We start from the raw sequence: 23,049 nt of genomic DNA, 5'->3' as shown, positions 1-23,049 counted from the left end.
GAGTTTGGGTCAGACCAGTTAGGTCTTTGAAGCTTTCCACGTGTCTGTGTCTTCCTTCCCAGTGTTGTCAGGAGGATTTACATGAAAACAGCCTGCCCAGTGCTTTTGCTTGACTAGCAGAGGCAGCTGGATAAAGGTGAGTGCCCCACCCCCACTCCAGCCTGAGAGACCCTAGGGTTCTGGAACTGTGAAGTGCCACGCCTGAGTTCTGCTCCTGCCCTGGTGGCCAGAAGTCTGACATCCACTTTCTGTCTGCTGGAGGGAGAAGCATGGTGGATGACCTCTAGGGGCCCTGCCAGCTCTAGGCCACTTCAGTCCTGACAGGAACCTGGGTGTCCAAGCTCTGTGTCCAAGAGGGCCAGGCTGGAGGCCGGAGCAGTGGAGTTGGGAGGCCTGGAGGCAGCTCCTGCAAATGCACGTGTGCCATGGGAAAGGGAGATGCTCGGAGCTCACCTTTTGATATGGTTTTGACTTTCGAATCATGAACATTAAATTACATACTCAAAAAGTGCAGTTAAACCAAAAAAAAAAAAAAAAAACCAACAACCCTGAAATAGAATACAAATAGAAAAGAAGCTGGGAGCGGTGACTCACACCTGGAGTCTCAGCATTTTGGGAGGCTGAGGCAGGCAGATCACTTGAGGCCGGGAGTTCAAAACCAGCCTGGCCGTCATGGTGAAACCTCATCTCTATTAAAAATACAAAAATTAGCCAGGCATGGTGGCACACATCTGTAATCCTAGCTACTAGGGAGACTGAGGGACAAGAATCGATCCAACCTGGGAGGCGGAGGTTGCAGTGAGCCAAGATTGTGCCACTGCACTCCAGCCTGGGTGACAGAGCAAGACCCTGTCTCAAAAAAAAAATACAAATAGAAAAGAAAATGATGCTAGATATGGTGACTCATGCCTGTAATCTCAGCAAGGCCAAAGCAGGAAGATTGCTTGAGGCCAGCAATTCAAGACCAGACTGGGCAACAAAGCAAGACCCCCATCTCTACCAAAAAATAAAAATAAAAAGTTAGCCAGGCGTAGTGGCATACACATGTAGTCCCAGCTACTCAGGAGGCTGAGGTGGGAGAATTGCCTGAGCCTGGGAGGTCAAGGCTGCAATGAGCTGAAATCGCACCACTGCACTCCAGCCTGGGTGAAAGAGCGAGATCTTGTCTAATCTGGAACTCTCGGGCTCAAGTGATCCTCCAACCTCAGCCTCCCAACGTGGTGGGATTACAGTCATGAGCCACCACGCCTAGCCTCTTTATTTTGACAAGGGCTCACTCTGTTGCCCAGGCTGGAGTGCAGTGGCACAATCTTGACTCACTGCAGCCTTGACTTCCCGGGCTCAAGTGATCCTTGTGCCTCAGCCTTCAGAGTAGCTGGGACTAACCCAGGTGTGCACCACCCTGCCTGGCTAATTTTTAAAAATTTTTGTAGAGACAGGGTCTTGCTTTTTTGTCCAGGCTGGTCTTGAACTCCTGGGCTCAAGTGAACCGCCCATCTCGGCCTCCCAAAGTGCTGGGATTACAGGCATGAGCCGCTGCGCCCAGCATGGGGGTGTATTTCTGAAATGATTGTGTGTATTTTGCAGGCTACATATATTTTTGTGATTTTGAAGAACAGTGTTATTTGTCTGAGCTCGCTGGGATGGCTCATAGCAAAGCAAGCATTTTAACAAGTAGATACCTGGCAAATGACCCCCCAGCAAGTGAGACTCAGCTGGGCTGGAAACAGCCCCCACCTCTCAGCCCCAGGGCTATTGTGGGTCGCTGAGTGGATAGCACCCCCTGCAGGACAACGCTTGCCAAGTGCCTGTCCCCGGAACATCTTGTCTAGCATGTTCATTACAATTTACAATTTTTCTAACACCAAAAATTGGATCCTCCTCTTCCCCCGTCAGGTTTTATGGGAGGCGATGTCGGCATTCGTAGGGCCTGTGCCTTTTCTGTGACTCAGTGATGGGCCAGTGGAAACGGCCGTTTCCACAGTCGGACAGAACGAGGTTTGTGTCCTGGTGTTGCTCACAGATGTCTCAACCAGGCGGAGTCCGGACTCCACCACGTGGCAATAACGAGAAGGTAGCTCTCGGGGCAGTGGTGGGTTGAGATTAGATACGTGAAGAGGCTGTCCCAATGTGAGCTGGGTTATAAACCCAAGAGAGGGGGCATGGGAGCCGAGGAGGGGACCGCATCAGAGGCCACCAGGCTGAGTAGGGCGGGCTTTTCCCAGGGGCCTGGGCTCATGGCTGTGATAAGCCCCCCGTTGTGGAATGCAGAAGGCCATGGTCTCTCAGTGAGTCGGGCAGGGCCATGGTGCGTGCCCAGGTCTACTTGACTCCAAGTCTTGTGTTCTTTCCCCTGTGGGACCTTCAGGGGTTTTGCAAATAGAGGTCCCACTCTCCAAGGGCTTCCTGTTGCACTGGGCAGAAGGGAGGGTAGAACCTGCCCAGCTGCGTCCTCTACTCTGAGCCTTTCTCTGCCATTTCTTCACCAGATGGCAGCTTCCCGCCTGGGAATGGAGAACTCGAGTGGCCACCCAGGATGACAGGCAGCCTCCCCACCCACTCAACCTCATGGGAGGTCCTGTGGACCCTCCACCTCCATCTCACGGGGCCTGAAGCCCACAGGGGGATCCTTAAGCAGTTGGAGTGGGTCCTGGGGCCAGCCCAGGCCTGGCACGGGGTTCGCATTTCACTTCTGGGCCATGGCAAGCTCTGGTTCAGAGCCTTAGCTCGGCAGCAGCCCCTCTGCACCAAGTCACTTGGCCCCTGCCACAGCATCACAGCCTGGAGCCCAACTGGATGAGCCCAGCTCATGCTTCTGAAGCACGGCTATTCTGACAGCCCTGGTCTTGGTGCTCATCACTTGCTTCTCACTGTGCTTTACAGGCAGAATGGGGACAAGAGCTTTAAGTTCTATCATTGTGATTCTTTTTTTCTGCTGCAGTTCCTTATATGTAGCCTCCGACCAAATACAACTTTTGCCTTGGTGCTATTGCTGGAATGCAAAACTTCTACTTCAGATGAGCGCTGAGAGCCAACAAGGTTGAAATGGAAAAGGATTTCCTCAATGTCTTTAGCTCCTGGGTCAGGTAGACAAGCTTGGAGGTCGTCAAACTGGGGGTACACAGGTTTCTGAGTGCACAAAGTCTTTCTAGGAGGGAAGAAAAATAGGTTTTGCTACTTTATTGACTAGTGAAACGCAGCATGGTGGGTTGTGGCTCGCTTCTTCAGTGCCGCCTCTGCACAAACCTCTACGGGGGCATACAGATGGGCAGGCTGTGGAGCTCCGACCCCACAGCACCGTCTAGGGGTGAATGTTCACAGCTCCTGAAGCCCCAGTGGGCGTGTGTACCATGTGCTCTTTCAGTTTAGCCGTCCATAGATGGTTTGTATTAGTCACAGCTCAATTAGAGCCCTGCCTTATCAGAAGAACAAAGGGCTTTCTGTGTCCTGTGGTCCTTGCTTTGGTGTAGCGGAAGAATCGAATCACACATGGTCTTGGTGAATGAGTGCAAGGTTTTATTGAGTAGAAGTAGCTCTCAGATGGGGGAGCCAGAAGGGAGATGGTTTTCTCCTGGAGTCGGGCCACTCGGTGGCCTGAGATCTCCTCCAACTGCCCCAGCCAAACTCTATGTCATTCTACCAGTCGATGGCCTGCCAGCATGCCTGTCGGTGTGTTCCTCTCCACATCCAGCCTCCTGTGTGTCTTCTGGCTACAGTCTTGTGGGTTTTTCCAGGCACAAGATAGGGGTGTGGCAGGCCAGGGTGGTCTTGGGAAATGCAACATTTGGGCAGGAAAACAAAAATGCCTGTCCTTACCTAGGTCCGTGGGCACAGGCTGGGGGTGGAACCCTAGCCAGGGACCATGCCCTCCTCTACCCAGCACTTCCTTTCCCCTCTTCTGTATCATTTAAAGGGACCACACTCTTCCCTTCCCAGCACTTCCCTTCCATATCACTAGTATATGGAATTAAAAAAAAATTTTTTTTGAGGCAGGGTCTCACTCTGTCACAGAGGTTGGAGTGCAGTGGTGTGATCTCGGCTCACTGCAACCTCTGCCTTCCAGATTCAAGCGATTCTCATGCCTCAGTCTCCCAAGTAGCTGGAACTACAGGCATGCACCACCATGCCCAGCTAATTTAACACCTGGCTAATTTTTGTATTTTGAGTAGAGACGGGGTTTCACCATGTTGGCCAGGCTGGTTTCGAACTCCTGACCTCAGGTGATCCGCCCGCCTCAGCCTCCCAAAGTGTTGGGATTATGGGTGAAAGCCACTGTGCCTGGCCTAAAACATTTTTGTAAAAGATTTATCTATGATTCTTAGCTGATGTATCTTGAAAATTTGGGTAGTGCCAGAAACTATTGCAGTGATACTGGATGGTATGTTTACATTCCAGCGACAGGCAGAGCTTTAGGGAATCAGTTTCCAGGACTCAACTTCCATATGTCTTCTTGCCTAAAGTTGGCCAGGCTGGAAGAGCATCTGAGGTGACAGTCTCTCTTCTCCATGATGCCTGCCCCAGATGTCACTGTGTGGGGTTGTCCCTCTTTGATGAAGTTCTGAAGGTAGGGGCGTGGGAATGAGGTTAGGGAATTCAATGCAAATTTTTTTTTTTTTTTTTTTTTTGAGACAGGGTCTCACTCTCTTGCCCAGGCTGAATACAGCACAACAGCAATCATGGCTCACTGCAGCCTCGGACTCCCGGGCTCAAGCAATCGTCCCACTTTAGCCTCCCTAGTAACTGGGACTCCAGGCATGCGCCACCATGCCCGGCTAATTTTTTAATTTTTATGCTTATTTTTGTAGAGAGACAGGACCTTGCTATGTTGCCCAGGCTGGTCTTGAACTCCTAGGCTCAAGCGATTCTCCTGCCTCGGCCTACCAAGTAGCTGGGACTACAGCCGTGAATCACCATGCCCGGCTAAGATGGCAATTTAAATTTAGTTCACTGCTTTGCATTTCCCACCTCCCCTTTTGTCTAGAAATGCATCTTTCTGGAGGGAATCCCCTAAGAGCAAAGCCAAGAGAGCACAGATAGAAAATACCGACCCCTTTGGAAGCGCTTCTGTCCCTGTTCTCAGCACTCATCTTAGGATGCGTCCTTAGCAGGACAAGCCTCAGAGCATCGGGAGCAGCAGAGGGTGGTGGTGCTGAGTCTTGCGTGGAGCCGGCCTGTTCTCTGGGAATATACCAGCGTTTTCAGACATGTTGGCTGGAACTCACAGATGATATTTTTGTGAGATTTATTTCAGATGCTGTGTGTTATTCAAGAATGGAGCCAAACTCTTTTGTCAAATCATATAATGGAATATATATTTTTTCCTTTTATTTCATCTTTAACATGTTTAATATTTTCTTTAAATTAAAAACAATTAAAATTTTTATATATTTATTTTTTGAGATAGGGTCACCTGGACTGGAGTGCAGTGGTGTAATCATAGCTTGTTGTAACCTCGAACTCCCGGGCTCAAAGTATCCCCTCACCTCAACCTCTTGAGTAGCTGGGACTATAGGCACTTGCCACCACACCCGAGTTTTATTTTTTTATTTTTTTTGTAGAGAGGAGGTCTTGTTATGTTGCCCAGACTGGTGCTTAAACTCCTGGGCTCCAGTGATCCTCCCGCCTTGGCCTCCCAAAGTGTGGGATTACACACATAAGCCACAGCCTTCTTTGCTTTGCTCCTAGGGGATACCCTCAAGAGGAATGCATTTCTAGACAAAAGGGGTGGTGGGAAGTCGCCCTGGATATAAAATATTTAATATTTTCTTTTCTATTTCTGTTATAAAAAGAGGCCAGGCATGGTGGCTCACACCTGTAATCCCAGCACTTTGAGAGGCCGAGTAGGGTGGATCATCTGAAGTCAGGAGTTCAAGACCAGTCTGGCCAACATGGTGAAACCCTATCTCTACTAAAAATACAAAAATTAGCCAGGCATGTTGATGGGCACCTGTAATCCCAGCTACTCGGGAGGCTGAGGCAGGAGAATTGCTTGAGCCTGGGAGGCAGAGGTTGCAGTGAGCCAAGATCTCACCACTGCACACCAGCCTGGCCAACAAAGACTCTGTCTCAAAAAAAAAAAAATCTGGTGGTAGTAAGAAAATGCTTCAATACTTAGATTTCATTGGGTCCATTTAAAAGATGAATGAAATAGTTTTTATTTTAAATGTCAATCATTACAATAGTTGGGAAATTACATCTCTTGCAACAATTTAAATGTATAGTGAAAATTTCATATATCATCTTAAAAATATGCAAGAGAATACACATAGTTTTAAAAAGTTTTTAAATTCATTTTTTTTAAGATGGAGTCTCACTCTGTTGCCCAGGCTGGAGTACAGTGGTGCGATCTAGGCTCACTGCAACCTCTGCCTCCCGGGTTCACGCAATTTTTGTGCCTCAGCCTCCCAAGTAGCTGAGATTACAGGCACCAGCTAATTTTTGTATTTTTAGTAGAGATGGGGTTTCACCATGTTGGCCAGGCTGATCTTGAACTCCTGACCTCAAGTGATCCAACCAGCTTAGCCTCCCGAAATGCTGGGATTACAGGTGTGAGCCACCGGGCCCAGCCAGAGAATACACATAGTTTTTTAATAACTTCTTTCAGGAGCTACATCAGTCAGGATCATCCAGGATATGCTGCAATTACAAACATATCTCGAAGTCTTAGTGGGTGTAGAAACAGAGATCTATTTCTTGGTCACACTTCCCTTCTATAGCAGGTTGGTGGTGGCTCTGAGTTGTGAGGCAGGTTTTGCTCTTGCTCCTGCTATGTGGCCCACCCAAGCACAAGAGGGCAGGGAGTAATCCTCTCCCATGGCACTGCAAGGTGAGGGGGGAATAGGTGATGAGCAGCCTCCGTGAGCTACCACAGTGAGCACTACGTTTAAAGACCACTGGAGCAAATCATAAAGCTTTTTTCCATGGTGTAGAGAAATCCCACCAAGTCTCCTGGGAAGAGGGGGATGTGGTCCAGGAGGCCCCTTTCTCCTGCCCACAAAATGAGGGAAGAAGAAGAGGGGCAAAGAGAGCAGCGAGGGCCAGGGTGCATGTACTGTTGGCTTCATCTGCAAGTTGAAACTACAATGGGGGAATGCCTGACAGATCCAGATAGATTCAGGGAACCCCAGGGCCCCCAGGGTCTGCAGGTGCATGTGGAGAAGACTTTCACAGCAGGGTGCAGGAATGACAGTAGGTAGGGCAGAAGGAAGCAGCAGAGAGATGAGCCCGAGGCAGGGCTCCCAGCAGCCCATGGCCTGGCTGAGGCCTGCAGAAGTTCCTACAGGCCCCATGGGAGGACATGGAGTGCTGAGGGGCCAGTGGAGGCCTGGGGTGAGGACACATGGGCTCCAAGATGTGTGGCCTCCATGATCACAGGCAAATGGCTGGAACCAGAGACTCCAGCAGTGGCCCACAGACCAAATGGGACCGTTCACCCCATGGCAGTCACTTGTCCAAGGCCAGACCAAACCAGACCCTCCACTGTGGAGGATGGCATGAACCTCAGGGCATCCCTGGGCCTTCTGTCCTTGCACATGTCACCTAAGTACCCCCCCACCCCCACACGCATACATACATACACATACACATACATACACAGGGCTCATTTGCACAAGGAGGGGATTCAATATCATTTCCATCCAAATGATAGAACATTCATCTGAAAGGCATCGTCTTTCACAAGATTCTGTTTACACATCTCTAGGTTCAAAGTTGGACTTTAAAAGAAACTCAGAAGAGACTGAGATGCTAAGTTGAAGTCTTGGCACCCCCCACCCCCGCAAGCACCCATGCCTTGGGAAGAAGATTCACTTGGACACATCTTCTCTGCTCATCTAAGCAGTGGTGTGAGCAAATCCCAGCCACCCTCCACGATGTGTCCCCTACTGAAACCTTCACACTGCCAGAGGGGGGTGCTGGTGTTCCGCCTCTTTCAGAGATGAGGAAGAGCGGATTGGTGGGGTGAGTCGGTCTCACAAGCACATGCAGTTATTTGCAGAACTGGGGCTGTCCAGTTCCCAACCGGAGTGTCCCTCCACCAGGCTCACTGTCTCCCCAAGGCGCCAGTGTTTCTGGGTTGGTCTCACATAGATGGCTGTGGCCGAGCCTAAGCCAGAAAGGCAGGGTTTCCTCCAAGTCATGCTGGGAAAACACTACTTACAAGACACGTATGCACTTCTGGGGCCCCCACGATGTGTATGCTGGTCTGCTTGATGGTGTCTCGCAGATCCTATAGACTCTGTTCAGTTTTCTTCAAATTTTTTTTTTTTTTTTGAGAGGGAGTCTCCCTCTGTCACACAGGCTGGAGTGTAGTGGCACGATCTCAGCTCACTGCAACCTCCATCTCCTGCCTCAGCCTCCCGAGTAACTGTGACTACAGGCACACACCACCACACCTGGATAATTTTTTGTGTGTTTTTAGTAGAGACTGGGTTTCACCATGTTGGCCAGGCTGGTCTTGAACTCCTGACCTCAAGTGATCCACCCGCCTCAGCCTCCCAAAGTGTTGGGATTACAGGCGTGAGCCACTGTGCCTGGCCTCTTCAATCTGTTTTCTTTCTTTCTTTTTTTTTTTTTGGAGACAGAGTCTCACTCTGTCACCCAGGCTGGAGTTCAGTGGCTGGATCTTGGCTCACTGTAAGCTCCACCTCCCAGGTTCAAGCAATTCTTGTGCCTCATCTCTCAGAGTAGCTGGGACTATAGGTGTTCACCACCATGCCTGGATAATTTTTTTTTTTTTTTTTGGAGATGGAGTCTTCCTCTGTCGCTCAGGCTAGAGTGCAGTGGCGTGATCTCAGCTCACTGCAACCTCTGCCTCCTGGGTTCAAGCAATTTTCCTGTCTCAGCTTCCCAAGTAGCTGGGATTACAGGCACGTGCTACCATGCCCAGCTAATTTTTTAAATTTTAGTAGAGACGGGGTTTCGCCACGTTATCCAGGCTGGTCTTGAACTCCTGGCCTCAGGCGATCCACCAGCCTCAGCCTCCCAAAGTGCTGGGATTACAGGCGTGAACCACCATGCACAGCCAAGTTTTGTACTTTTAGTAGAAGACAGGGTTTCACCATATTGGCTAGGCTGGTCTCAAACTCCTGACCTCAGGTGATCGACCCATCTTGGCCTCCTAAAGTGCTTGGATTACGGGCGTGAGCCACCACACCCGGCCAGACTTTTTTTTTTTCAAATTAATCTTTGTAGTCTGTCTCTGTGCCAATGATCAGCCAGAGCTATAAACTTAAGGTTTTCTCAAGTCTTCTCTGAACGTGCGCCTTCCCTGGGGCACACATGGTGACTCTCTAATTTCCCCCATATATGCAGTTGCTTTTGAATGTTCTAGTCTTCAATGTCTGCCTCCCAAGAGGGGAGAAAGAGAAATGTGAACCAGGTGGGGGCAGGCCCACAGTCCTTAAATCCTCTGGAAGTCACTTCAGTCAGAGGGGGAAGGGCTTGCAACATAGGGGGCAGGTGCAACCACAATAACCACCACCTCTTTGCACCTCAGTGATCAGAAGCAGCAATCAGTGAGCAGAGCACAGACCTCCCGTATTTGGAGGACAGGGTCCTTTTTGTTCACCCGGCTCCCACCCACCAGCTGTCTGCAAGCTGCTCCAGGAACATGTGCACAGCTGCCTGCCAGGGGCATGGGATGGGAGATGGGTGGCTGCTGCCTGCTGAGAGCTGAAATTGACCCAAATTAGCCACAGTTGGAAGCCATCAATAGACTCCAGAGTGCCAAAATAGTCACATCAGACAGATTCTGCCGGCGCAATTGTTGTCTAGGTGAAGAGACAGATTTCTGGAACTTGCTACTCCACTGTCTTAGAATCTTCCTCTCCCCAATTTTTTTATTTTGAAAAATTTTGGCCAGTAAGGTTTTTTCAAAGGAAAGAAATTGGCTGGAAGATACTTATATACTAACATGCTTTGGGAGGAAGTTTTCTCACTTCTGAGGCACATGCCTGTCTCTCAGTAAACACTGGCCTAAAGCAAGGTTGGGAAGTGACTTTCTCCCCGACAGTATGTCAGGCTGGTGGGAAATCTCCTCTCAGGAATGTCTGTGAGAAGAAGCAAGTGACTACAAGCTGGTGGATGCATAAGGAGCTCTTGATCTTGGGAGTGGGAAGGGGCCACTCCCATCTGCACATGGCCTCTTGCTGTTTCCCTGGCTTGTAGCATGGAGATTTATGGGCATGTAACTTTTACAGTCACTTTTTTTTTTTTTTTTTGAAACAGAGTCTCACTCTGTCAGCCAAGCTGGAGTGCAGTGGCACAATCTCAGCTCACTGCAACCTCCGCCTCCCGGGTTCAAGCGATTCTTGTCCTCAGCCTCCTGACTAGCTGGGATTACAGGTGCACGCCACCACGCCAGTCTAATTTTTGTATTTTTAGTGGAGATGGGGTTTCGCCATGTTGGCTAGGCTGGTCTTGAACTCCTGACCTCAAGTGATCTGCCCGCCTTGGCCCCCCAAAGTGCTGGGATTACAAGTGTGACCCACCATGCCCTGCCATGATGTCACTTTTCTAGCAAGAGGTCTCCTTGTCTGTATTCAAGTGGGGGGAGGTAGAATGGGGAGCAACAGGTGTGACCAGAAAACAGTCTCCCCACCCAGCCCACCCATCTCTTTCCCCATCCCAGGAGGGTCCTCTGTGGCCTGTGGAGGGTGACAGTGCCCCACACTGGGAGCCCTTTTCCTCCCAGATCTGAGCCCCTTCTGAAGGGGTGGGATGATTTGAAGGGGAGCTGCTCTGGTATTTCAGGAGGTTGAAAAAGGAAGGGGGCCCTACGTCTTGTGCTGGACTTCCTGGGCCTGGAGAGGACAAGGGCCATGGAATCCACAGGGAGAGATGCTGGAGCCCACTCAGACCCTGCATTCTCAATGCAGGAATCCCTTGGGTGTGTTTGTGCCCAGAAGGACTGGTGAAGCTGGCACTGTGTGTGGAACCATCCTCTTCTGGAAGCTTACGCTGCTAGTGGTGTCACTGCAAGCAGGAGGGCAGCCCTCAGTAGCAGAGCTTGGTGGCCCGAGCTCTGGTGGTCTGAGATGCGCTGGAGTTCTTACCTACACAACAGGAAATGTTCAGAGTGCTTTCCTTCCTCCCTGCTTCTCTCCCATCCTCCTTCCCTCTTTCCACAAAACATTTCACACATACATCAAAGAAGAACGAAGAGAGCAATAAACTCTCTTGTACCTATCAGGCAGCTATCAGCTACCTACAGTGAGCATCTCAGGACCACTTGTTTCACTTTTTTTTTTTTTTTTTGAGACGGAGTCTCGCTCTGTCGCCCAAGCTGGAGTGCAGTGGCATGATCTCAGCTCACTGCAACCTCCGCCTACCTGGTTCAAGCGATTCCCATGCCTCAGCCTCTGGAGTAGCTGGGATTACAGGCACCCGCCACCACGCCCAGCTTTTTGCATTTTTAGTAGAGATGGGGTTTCACCATGTTGACCAGGCTGGTCTCGAATTGCTGACCTCAAGCGATCCACCCACCTTGGCCTCCCACAGTGCTGGGATTACAGGCGTGAGCCACCGCACCCGGCCTGTTTCACCTTTTTTTTAAGTTCTTTTTTTAGTTGTAGAGACGAGGTCTCACTATGTTGCTCAGGCTGGTCTCGAACTTCTGGGCTCAAGCAATCTGCCCGCCTTAGCCTCCCAAAGTGCTGGCATTACAGATATGAGTCACTGCGCCTGGCCTCTTTTTTCATCTTTATGCACTCACATCCACTCACACGATCAGATTATTTAAAAGCAAACCTCAGACATTATAGTATTTTACCCATAAATACTTTAGGCTGTATCTCTAAAGGCTAAAATTTTCTTCTTAAGAGATGAGGTCTCACTCTGTTGCCTAGGCTGGAGTGTGGTAGTGTGATCTTGGCTCACTGCAGCCTCAAACTCCTGGGCTCAAGTGATCTCCCTGATTCAGCCTCCCAAGTAGCTAAGACTACAGGCACACACCAGCATGCCTGGCTAATTTTTTGTGTGTATATATGGTCTTGCTATGTTGCCCAGGCTGGTCTTGAACTCCTGGCCTCAAGCAGTCTTTCCACCTCAGCTGGGACTACAGGTGCATGTCACCAGGAGGATAAGAATTTTTTAAAAACCCAATTGCACTATCACACTTTGGCATCTTTGGCATCTTTTTTTTTTTTGAGACAGAGTCTCGCTCTGTCGGCCAAGCTGGAGTGCAGTGGCATGATCTCGGCTCACTGCAACCTCCGTCTCCTGGGCTCAAGTGATTCTCCTGCCTCAGCCTCCCTAGTAGCTAGGATTACAGGCACTCGCAACCATGCCCGGCTAATTTTTGCATTTTCAGTAGAGATGGGATTTCCCCATGTTGGCCTGGCTGGTTTCAAACTCCTGACCTCAGGTGATCCACCTGCCTAGGCCTCCCAAAGTGCTGGGATTACAGGCTTGAGCCACTGCGCCCAGCCACTTTGGCATTTTTTAATGCCCAATCCTTATTTGCCTTTTCCTGATTTTCTCAAGAATACATTTTTATATAGCTGTCCCCCCCATCTGCGGGGTGTACGTCCAAGATCCTGTGGATGCCGTGAAACCACAGATAATGCCGAGCCCTTGTATACGATATTTTTTCCTATACATACACACCTATAATAAAGTGTAATTATAAATGAGGCACAGTAAGAGTTTAACAACAATAATTGATAATACACTGTAATAAAAGTTATGTGAATGTGGTCTCTCTCCCTAAGACTATCTTATTGAATTGTACCACAGACAACTGCAATGGTGGAAAGTGGAACCACGGATCAAGCGGGATTGGTGGGTTTCAGTCAGAATCCACCTAAGGTCCACACGCCGCATTTGGTAGATGTGTCTTTTAGGTCTATTTTAATCTGCAGTGACCTTCTCTGGACTGTGCAAGGCTGGGAGAGTCTCGGGATGAAGGAATGGTGTGGAGCTCTTCTCACGTAATTTCAGAAGGCAAGAGGCGTTCCATGCTTTGCATCCTGAGCATAGATTAGCTCATGTGATTCTCACAAGAACCCCATCAGGTAGTAATTACGCCCATTTTTCAGACGAAGAAGCTAAGTCTGAGGGAGGCTTTCCAAATAAGCAGAAGTGAAGGTTTCACTTATTTCATCTCGTGGACCACATCTATTTCTCTCCAGAATTTCTGGTGACCCTGGGACAAGCCACAGAGGTAGCTGCCACCTCCAACAACACAGGGCCCTCTTGCTGGTGGGTCCCATCTGGGGAACTTCTGAGATCCAAAGGGGGCTACGTATGATGATGTGCAGACGACAAGCACTGACGACTCGTGTGCTCCCCAGCTCTCCTGGAGCATCAACGAGAAAGCATTTTTATTTTTCATAACTGCTGCAGATACACACAGTCCTCTTTTGGTTTAGATTAGATTTTTTTCTCATGAGTTTTTATTTTCCATCTGTAAGAAGCATATATATTTATACATGCATATATAAGGTGTGAAAAATAATGAAATGAGCCCTTAAGCACCCAACAGGCTGCTTAAGAAATAGAATGCTGGCCGGGCACAGTGGCTCACTCCTGGAATCCCAGCACTTTGGGAGGCCAGGCAGGAGAATCGCTCGAGCCCAGGGATATGAGACCAGCCTGGGCAACATAGTGAGATCCTGTCTCTACAAAAAATTTAAAAATTAGGCCAGGCGTGGTGGCTCACACCTGTAATCCCAGCACTTTGGGAGGCTGAGGTGGGTGGATCACGAGGTTAGAAGATTGAGACCACCCTGGCTAACATGGTGAAACCCCATCTCTACTAAAAATACAAAAATAAAATTAGCCGGGTGTGGTGGTGGGCGTCTGTAGTCCTAGCTACTCGGGAGGCTGAGGCAGGAGAATGGCGTGAACCCGGGAGGCGGAGGTTGCAGTGAGCCGAGATCGTGCCGCTGCACTCCAGCCTGGAATTTTCAAAAAAACAAAAAAAAATTAGCTGGGTATGTTGGTGCATGCCTGTGGTCCCAGCTACTCAGGAGGCTGAGGTGGGAGGGTTGCTTGAGCCCAGGAGGTCAAGGCTGCAATGAGCTATGATCACAACCTGGGCAATGGAGCAACAGCTTCTCTGGTAAAAAAAAAAAAAAAAAAAAAAAAGAAGAAGAAATAGAATGCTAAGGATATCTTTGAAGCCACTGTTAGCCCCTCCCAAATGCATCCTCTCCCTCCTTATCCCCCTAGTAATCTGCTCTGGGCTTTTATCGCTTCCTTGCTTTTCTTCATGTTTACCACATTTACGCATGCACATATTGTTGAAGAATATTTTGGTTAGTTTTGCTTGTTTTTGACCTTTATACAAAGGTATTATATATTTTTTGTATTCTGTGATTTGCTTGTTTTTTCCCTCAACGTTATGTTTGGAGGGTTCATTCATGTTGATGTGCGCACATATGCAGTTTCACTGGGTATCACAATTTACTAATCCATTATCCCATTGGACACTTGGCTTGTTTCCTGTTTTTATTTTTTCTTAATTACAAACAAGGTTACCTTGGGCCCTCCTACCTGTCCGTGGAGCACATGAGTAAGAGTTTCTCTAGCATATATGGTTAAGAGTGAAACTGCTGAGATGAAGGGTATAAACGTGGCTAACATGCACAGGAGACTTCCAGTTGCTGTATGTCTTCACCAACACAGGATACTGTTGACTTTTAATTTGTGTCAATCTGCTGGGGATACACTGGTATCTAATTATGTTTTTGAAATTTAATTTAATTTTTTTTTGTAAGGTCTCATTATGTTACCCAGGTTGGTCTCAAACTCCTGGGCTCAAGTGATCCTCCCAGCTCGGCCTCCCAAAGTGCTGGAATTACAGGCATGAGCCACCGCACCCGGCTTGCTTCTTATTCTTGTTATGATTGTTTCCTATAAAGAAAAGAGGGAAATCCTGTCTTTAATTTGCCATGTTCAAATCAGAAATGTACTCCCTTTTCATCTTAGCTTTACATTGCCTTCTCTTTCTTCCTCCTTTGATTAGTGTTGCTAACAAATGTGTCGATTTTATTAGTCTTTTCAAAGAAACCATTTTTGGCTCTTTTGATTCTCTACTGCTTCTTTTTCTTCTCTTATTTTGCTGCTCTTATCTGTGTCTTCCTTCCTTCGACTTCTTTTGTCTGTTCCTTCTTTTATCTCTCTCCGTCTCTTTCCTTCCTTTCTCTTTCTTTCTCTCTCTCTCTCTTTCTTGTTTCTTCTTTCTTAACAGGACCTCTGTCACCCAGGTTGGAGTGCAGTGGCATAACCAAGGCTCACTGCAACCTCCACCTCCCAGGTTCAAGTGATTCTCATGCCTCGGCCTCCCGAGTAGCTGGAATTACAGGCGTGCACCACCACGCCCAGCTAATTTTTGTATTTTTAGTACAGACAGGGTTTCTCCACGTAGGCCAGGCTGAACTTGAATTCTTGACTTCAAGTGATCCACCTGCCTTGACCTCCTAATTTTTATATTTTTTGTAGAGACGGGGTCTCACTTTTGTTGTCCAGGCCGGTCTTGAACTCTGGGTCTCCAGCAATCCTCCCTCTACGGCCTCCCAAAGAGATGGCATTACAGGCATGAGACACCGTGCCCCAGCCAGCTCTCAGATATTTTGTCGAAATGAGATAATACATCTTTGAAAAGCCGTGATCGGTTCATGACAAAGAAACAGGAATACAGCAGGATCCTTTTGGACAGGAGGAAATGCTGAAGGATCTGATTAGTATTTCACCTGGGGACCTCCAAGAAAGCATCTTAAGGCATATACTTGGTTATTCTTTCCGCCTTGGACTTGTTCACCGTCGTTTAACCACACAGGGGAAGTGCAGTAGGCTTTTCTGCCAGTTCTGCATCCGCAGCGAGACTGTGGGCCCAGGTTCTCAGACACAAATCCTAACGGCAGATGGCAGTGTTGCACACAATGGAGCCAGCGTTAAGTACAAAAAAGAGAATTCAAACAAGTGTTATAAATAAATAAATATTTAGGCCAGGCGCGGTGGCTCCCACCTGTAATCCCAGCACTTTGGGAGGCCAAGGTGGGTAAATCACCTGAGGTCAGGAGTTTGAGACCAGCCTGGCCAACATGGCAAAACTCCATCTCTACCAAAAATGCAAAAATTAGCCGGGTGTGGTGGTGGCAGACACCTGTAATCCCAGCTACTTGGGAGGCTGAAGTGGGAGAATCGCTTGAACCTAGGAGGCAGAGGTTGCAGTGAGCTGAGATTGTGCCACTGCACTCCAGCCTGGCCGACAGAACAAGACCCTGTCTCAAATAATAATAATAATAAATAAATAAATATTAAAAGTTTAGGCTGTCCTGATCACCACTTGAGGCAGTTGGGACATTAGCTGAGGAGCTTCAGACTGAACCACACATTATCCACATGCCCACTTTTCCCCAGGCCACCACCAGTCTCACTGTCAAGGCCGGTACACGGCTTCTCAACATGGAGAAGAAAAGCCACAAGGTGGCCGGGCACGGTGGCTCATGTCTGTAATCCCAGCACTTTGGGAGGCCGAGGCAGGAGGATTACCTGAGGTCAGGAGTTTGAGACCAGCCTGGCCAACATGGTGAGTCCCCGTGTCTACTAAAAATACAAAAATTAGCCGGGTGTGGTGGCACACGCCTGTAATCCCAGCTACTTGGGAGGCTGAGGCAGGAGAATCACTTGAGCCCAGGAGATGGAGGTTGCAGTGAGCCGAGATTGCGCCACTGCACTCCAGCTTGGCTGACAGAGCGAGACTCTGTCTCAAAAAAAAAAGAGAAAAGCCACAAGGCTCTGAGTGAGTCCTAACGCTTGCCACTGCAATCAGACATGCTCTGTAATCATGCTAAAGACGGATGGCAATCTAGACAGTAAGAAGGAGCTGAAGGAGCTGGCTTGTGTATGACATCAGGCATTGCCCTGAAAGATAAGGAAGATAGGCTGGGTGCAGTGGTTCATTCCTATAATCCCAGCACTTTGGGAGGCCAAGGCAGGCAGATCATCTGAGGTCGGGAGTTTGAGACCAGCCTGACCAACATGGAGAAACCTTGTCTCTACTAAAAATACAAAATTAGCTGGGCATGGTGGCACATGCCTGTAATCCCAGCTACTCGGGAGTCTAAGGCAGCAGAATCACTTGAAGCAGGGAGGCGGATGTTGCTGTGAACTGAGATCACGCCATTGCACTCCAGCCTGGGCAACAATAGTGAAAACTCTGTCAAAAAAAAAAAAAAAAAAAGAAAGAGAGAAAGATGCCAAATATAAAAATGTTATAAACTCTGTGTGATTCCATTTATATGACATTCTTGAAAAGACAAAACTGTAGTGATGGAGAACAGATCAGTGGTTGCTAGGAGGTGGGGGTGGGTGGGGGGTGACTGTGGAGGGCAGCATGAGGGAGATTTTGGGGTGATGGAACTGTGCTGTGTCCTGTTTGTGGTGGTGGTTGCATGAATCTATACACTTGTTAAGATGCATTGAACTGTAAACATCCCCTAAAAATTCATTTTACGCTATGATAATGTAGAAAATAGAGCAGAGAGACAGCAATAACCATTTTCCCAGAAATGGGATAATCTTTAAGCGAGAGCATTTTTTTATAACTATGAATCTGATCAATGAATTGTGTGTCCCTTTCTTTTTCCTGTTACTGGCCTTTATTTATCTTTAATATTCACAGCAATTCTTGGCCCGTTTCACTCCATGTGTTTATCAGCTCCTCTATTCACAGTGTTCCCAAAATGTGCTAGAATTTACCTCCTATATCTAAATGTCCTAGACACAGCACATAAGGACAGAAATTAAGTCAATGAGTGGCCAGGAAAGAAGATTTAGTAAATGCAATATTTTTAGAAGTCATTTTAAGAAACCCAGGCTGCTAAGCCAAATATTTTAATTCTCTAAACAACACGAGCATTTAGAGGACAGTATTTCTAAGTTTACTTCTACCAGGTAGCATGTCCTTTATCCTTTTAAGAGACCTTTTTTTTTTTTTTTTTTTTTGAGATGGAGTTTTACTCTGTCATCCAGGCTGTAGTGGCATGATCTTGGCTCACTGCAACCTCCGTGTCCTGGGTTCAAGCAATAAGAGACTTAAAATTATGTTGGGACATCACCATAAAGCACCTACCCAATTTTAGCAAATGGTAAGGGAGTTAAGGAAGCGTTCAAAAGGAAATCCAAATAGAATGATAAAAATAAAGCAGGTTCTAAGGTCAGGAGTTCAAGACCAGGCTGGCCAACATGGTGAAACCCTGTCTCTACTGAAAATACAAAAATTAGCCGGGCCTGGTGGCGGGCGCCTGTAATCCCAGCTACTTGGGAGGCTTAGGCAGGAGAATCGCTTGAACCTGGGAGGCGGAGGTTGCAGTGAGCCAAGGTCACACCATTGCACTCCAGCCTGGGCAACAGAGCAAGACTCCGTCCCAAAAAAAAGCAGGTTCAACAGGTCCATGCGCATTTTGGTTAACATTCTAAAGTGGAAGCCCCAGCTGGCAGTCCAATAGGAGGATGAAGGAAATCTACCTGGTTGCTTCTCATATTTGATAGTCTCTTCTTATTCCTACTTTTGATTGCTTCTTTGATATGTTTATTTATTTAGTTATTTAGAGACAGAGTCTTGCTCTGCTGCCCAGGCTGGAGTGTAGTGGCACGATCTTGGCTCGCTGCAACCTCTGCCTCTCAGGTTCAAGATGTTCTCCTGGCCAGGCGTGGTGGTTCACACCTTTAATCCCAACACTTTGGGAGGCCAAGGCAGGCGGATCATGAGGTCGGGAGTTAAAGACCAGCCTGGCCAACATGATGAAACCCTGTCTCTACTAAAGATACAAAGTTAGCCGGGAGTGGTGACATGCACCCATAATCCCAGCTACTCGGGAGGCTGAGGCAGGAGAATTGCTTGAACCCGGGTGGCGGAGGTTACAGTGAGCCAAGATCACGCCACTGCACTCCAGCCCGGGCGACAGGGCAAGATTCCATCTCAAAAAAAAAAAAAAAAAAAAAAGGAAGACCAGGTCTTGGAGGGCTGCATTCCAAGCAAGGGTGATGGTGGACGCCTCCCTTCTATAATTCTCAGTTCCTGCCTGGCCGACTTCATTCATTAGGGCACTTACTTGGCTCTTGTAGACAGTTGAGTTTGAGACATTTGGTGTAGAGAACGTTACCCCACAGTTGCCAGGAAGCAAATGCCAAGAGATCTCCAAAATATTTAATCACACCAATGGATTGTCTACAGTATCTTGTGGTCTTTCTGTTGCCTTTGAGAGAAGGTTATGGAATACCAGGTGGCAGGGCCAGGTGAGCTCAAAAGGTAAGGAGGGTTCTGACATAGTAAAGGGAACTGCTTTGTGGCACAGAATCAAAGATCCCAGATGCCTCCCCGCTAACTAACGTGGCAGTATTCCAAATACCCATTGACCAGAAACATCTTATAGCAGGTGTAAGACCTGGGAGAATTCATTTTATTCCACCCCCAGGAAACAGATATGCCCTCTCTGGCAACATCACCAGGCCACACCTCTCATCCACAGAGCAGGTGCCTTTTTTCCCTGGGCCACTTGACATTGGAGATACAAAAGCCACAAGACAAAGCTCACGGCAGCGGGCTGAGCCCTGGAGGGCAAGTCAGCTGGCATCAGTTTGCAAGTTCTTTCTTTCTAGGCCTCAGAGTCCTTCCAGGTAATGTAGACTCTCTTGAGGCTTTTCCAGGTTTTCATCTTGTGATCTTTGGTCAGAAGGTGTCTTTCACCAGTTAACAGGTGAGTTAAGGTAGAATCCCCAGAACCCCTGGCTTCCCCCAGCCCCGCTTCATGGCCCCAGAAGAGACTCCAAAAGTACACTTTGAATCACCTGGACTAGGCGATTCTTACAGCTTCCCTTCCCGGTTGAAAAATCCAGGGCCCCTTGAGAAACAGGAAAAGGTCTTGTCAAGCCAGAATCCCAACTAGATCTGAACTACCCTGGAAGTTGACATGGCCCTAACTCGACCCTCCAAGGGAGGGCAGCACAAGAGTGTGGACCCAGCGGGGCGGTGGGCGTGAAGCTCTCCCCCGCTGCCTGCCCCTCACTGCAATTCCTCCTCGCTCACTCCCCATGCAGGCAGCTCCAGGACTTGGCTCATTTTCTGTCTCCCCCAAGGAGAACGCAGGCTCTTGAGGGAAGGGTGTTCTCTGTTACTGCAGGCTGTGTCCCCCACCACCTGTCCCGTGGCACCATCGGCATAGCTCACAGCAGGTGCTGAATAAACGCTCGCGAACTTTGGAAACTCCTTACCATGTGGGATGAGAAACAGTCATCCCATCCCAGAGACATGCATTTTCCTGTGTCATGGGGCCATGCGGTGATACACAGAAGGCTGGCTTCTGCAGGAGCGGGGAATCAACCTAAATGCCCATAATAACTGACTGGATCAAGAAAACGTAGTTCATATGCTCCATGGAATACTATGCAGCCATAAAAAAGAAGGAGATCACATCTTATTCAGAAACATGGACAGACCTGGAGACCACTATCCTAAGTGAACTAACTCAGGAACAGAAAAGCAAATACTGCACATTCTCACATATAAGTGGGAGCTAAATGACGAGAACACGTGGACACAAAGAAAGGAACAACAGACACTGGAGCCTACTTGAGGGAGGAGGGTGGGAGGAGCGAGAGGAGCAGAAGAAATAACTATTGGGGGCTGGGCTCAGTACCTGGGTGATGAAATAATCTGTATAACAAACCCCCATGACACGAGTTTACCTGTATGATAAACCTGTACACGCACCCCTGAACATAAAAGTTAAAAAAAAAAAGGTTTTCCAATGCGAAGGAAAAGCTTACTTTTTCATTTTCCTCCAGCTGTTAACAATGGGGACGCCCTCTTTCTCTTGGAGAGCACAGAGGAAAATTAAGGGCTTCCTAGCAACAAAGCAGTTTGTCAGAAAGTCATGAGTGAGCATGGCAGGGCTGTGTGGGAAGTGTGTGTTGGACAATACGACACACTGTCTTCTCACTGCTGCTGCCTCTGACCAATAATACATGTTTTCAGAAGGCCTTGTTTTCATGTACACAATGGACTATAATTGTAGGGAAAAGAAAGAGAGATCAGACTGTTACTGTGTCTATGTAGAAAGGGAAGACATAAGAAACTCCATGTTGACCCGTACCCTGAACAATTGCTTTGCCCTGTCATGCTGCTAATCTGTAACTTTGCCTCAACCTTGAGCTCACAGAAACATGTGTTGTATGGAATCAAGGTTAAAGGGATCTAGGGCTATGCAGGATGTGCCTTGTTAACAACATGTTTCCAAGCAGTATGCTTGGTAAGAGTTATCGCCATTCTCCAGTCTCAATAAACCAGGGGCACAATGCACTGCGGAAAGCCACAGGGATCTCTGCCCTGAAAAGCCGGGAATTGTCCAAGGTTTCTCCCCATGTGATAGTCTGAAATATGGCCTCATGGGATGGGAAAGACCTGACCGTCCCCGAGCCCGACATCTGTGAAGGGTCTGTGCTGAGGAGGATTAGTAAAAGAGGAAAGCCTCTTGCAGTTGAGATAGAGGAAGGCCACTGTCTCCTGCCTGCCCCTGGGAACTGAATGTCTCGGTATAAAACCCGATTGTACATTTGTTCAATTTTGAGATAGGAGAAAAACCGCCCTGTGGCGGGAGATGAGACATGTTGGCAGCAATGCTGCTTTATTATTCTTTACTCCACTGAGATGTTTGGGTGGAGAGGAACATAAATCTGGCCTACGTGCACATCCAGGCATAGTACCGTCCCTTGAACTTATTTGTGACACAGATTCCTTTGCTCACATTTTTTTTTTTTTTTTTTAAGGCTTGTTTTATTTTCATGGCTGATCTATGTAATCACAGAGGCCAGTATGTACAGACAAAGGGGGAGCTTTTATTTCTTGGTCTCTTCCTCCTTGGATAAAGTCTTGGTGATCTCCTCCTTCTTGGCCTGGAGGCGCTCTTCACGGCGCTTGCCTGCTTCCTTGGTCTTAGACCTGCGGGCCTCAGCCTGGTCAGCCAGGAGCTTCTTGCAGGCCTTGTCTGCCTTCAGCTTGTGGCTGTTCCATGAGAATCCGCTTGTCTTTGAACACATTCCCCTTCACCTTCAGGTACAGGCTGATACACGTGGCGATCGATCTTCTTAGATTCACGGTCTCTTCTGAGCAGCCGGCGCAGAATCCTCATTCTCCTCATCCGTGTGACTTTCTCTGGCATTTGGGCATTGGCTGTACCCTTCTGCTCGCCTATGCCCGTGTGCCTGCCCTTCCGGCGGGCCAAGGTGTTTTTCCAGCATCCAGCCCGGGAATGGACCGTCACAGGCTTGCGGATGATCAGCCCGTCTTTGATGAGCTTCCGGATCTGCTGACGGGAGTTGGCCTTGGCGATTTCATTGGTCTCACTGGGGTCCAACCAGACCTTCTTCTTGCCACAGCGGAGGACACTACAGGCGAGCCTCTTCCGAAGCCCGAGCATGCTCATGGCTGCGGCCGCAGCAGCGAAAGGAAAGGCTCACATGTTTTCTTGCTGACACCCTGCTCTCCTACCGCATTCCTCTTGCTGAGACACTGAAAATGGTAATCAATAAACTGAGGGAACTCAGAGGCCGGTGCCGGTGCAGGTCCTCCGTACGCTGAGTGCCCGTCTCCTGGGCCCGCTGTTCTTTCTCTGTACTTTGTCTCTGTGTCTTATTTCTTTTCTCAGTCTCTCATCCCACCTGACAAGATATACCCACAGGTATGGAGGGGCAGGCGACCCCTTCATATAATTACTGCAAAGGTGCAGTGAGACTTTTTTTTTTTTTTGAGACAGAGTCTCGCTGTGTCACCCAGGCTGGAGTGCAGTGGTGCGACCTCAGCTTACTGCAAGCTCCACCTCCCGGGTTCACGCCATTCTCCTGCCTCAGCCTCCCGAGTACCTGGGACTACAGGAGCCCACAACCGCGCCTGGCTAATTTTTTGTATTTTTAGTAGAGACGGGGTTTCACCGTGGTCTCGATCTCCTGACCTCGTGATCTGCCCGCCTCAGCCTCCCAAAGTGCTGGGATTACAGGCGCCCGCCACCACGCTCGGCCTTTTTTGTATTTTTAATAGAAACGGGG

General features: G+C 48.6%; 1 protein-coding gene and 1 pseudogene across 2 annotated transcripts in view; both read right to left on the bottom strand.

Annotated features, from left to right (window-relative positions):
- Nucleotides 1–7,600: 7,600 nt before the first annotated feature.
- Nucleotides 7,601–22,430, bottom strand: LOC129397854 (large ribosomal subunit protein eL19-like; annotated as a pseudogene).
- Nucleotides 7,601–23,049, bottom strand: part of LOC117978296 (protein FAM153A-like) — an 81,363-nt gene continuing 65,914 nt past the window's right edge. The window contains exon 28 of one of the 2 annotated variants that reach the window (XM_055113069.3): nucleotides 7,601–22,665. The gene's annotated coding sequence lies outside the window, so the exon portion shown is untranslated. The remainder of the gene's footprint in view (nucleotides 22,666–23,049) is intronic. The other variant, XM_063604325.1, reaches the window with a different exon arrangement.

This window comes from Pan paniscus, chromosome 4 (assembly GCF_029289425.2).
Source record: "Pan paniscus chromosome 4, NHGRI_mPanPan1-v2.0_pri, whole genome shotgun sequence".
Taxonomy (NCBI): Eukaryota; Metazoa; Chordata; class Mammalia; order Primates; family Hominidae; genus Pan; species Pan paniscus.
Note: the sequence above shows the minus strand (reverse complement) of the source record. Positions and strands in the feature narration are given on the sequence as shown.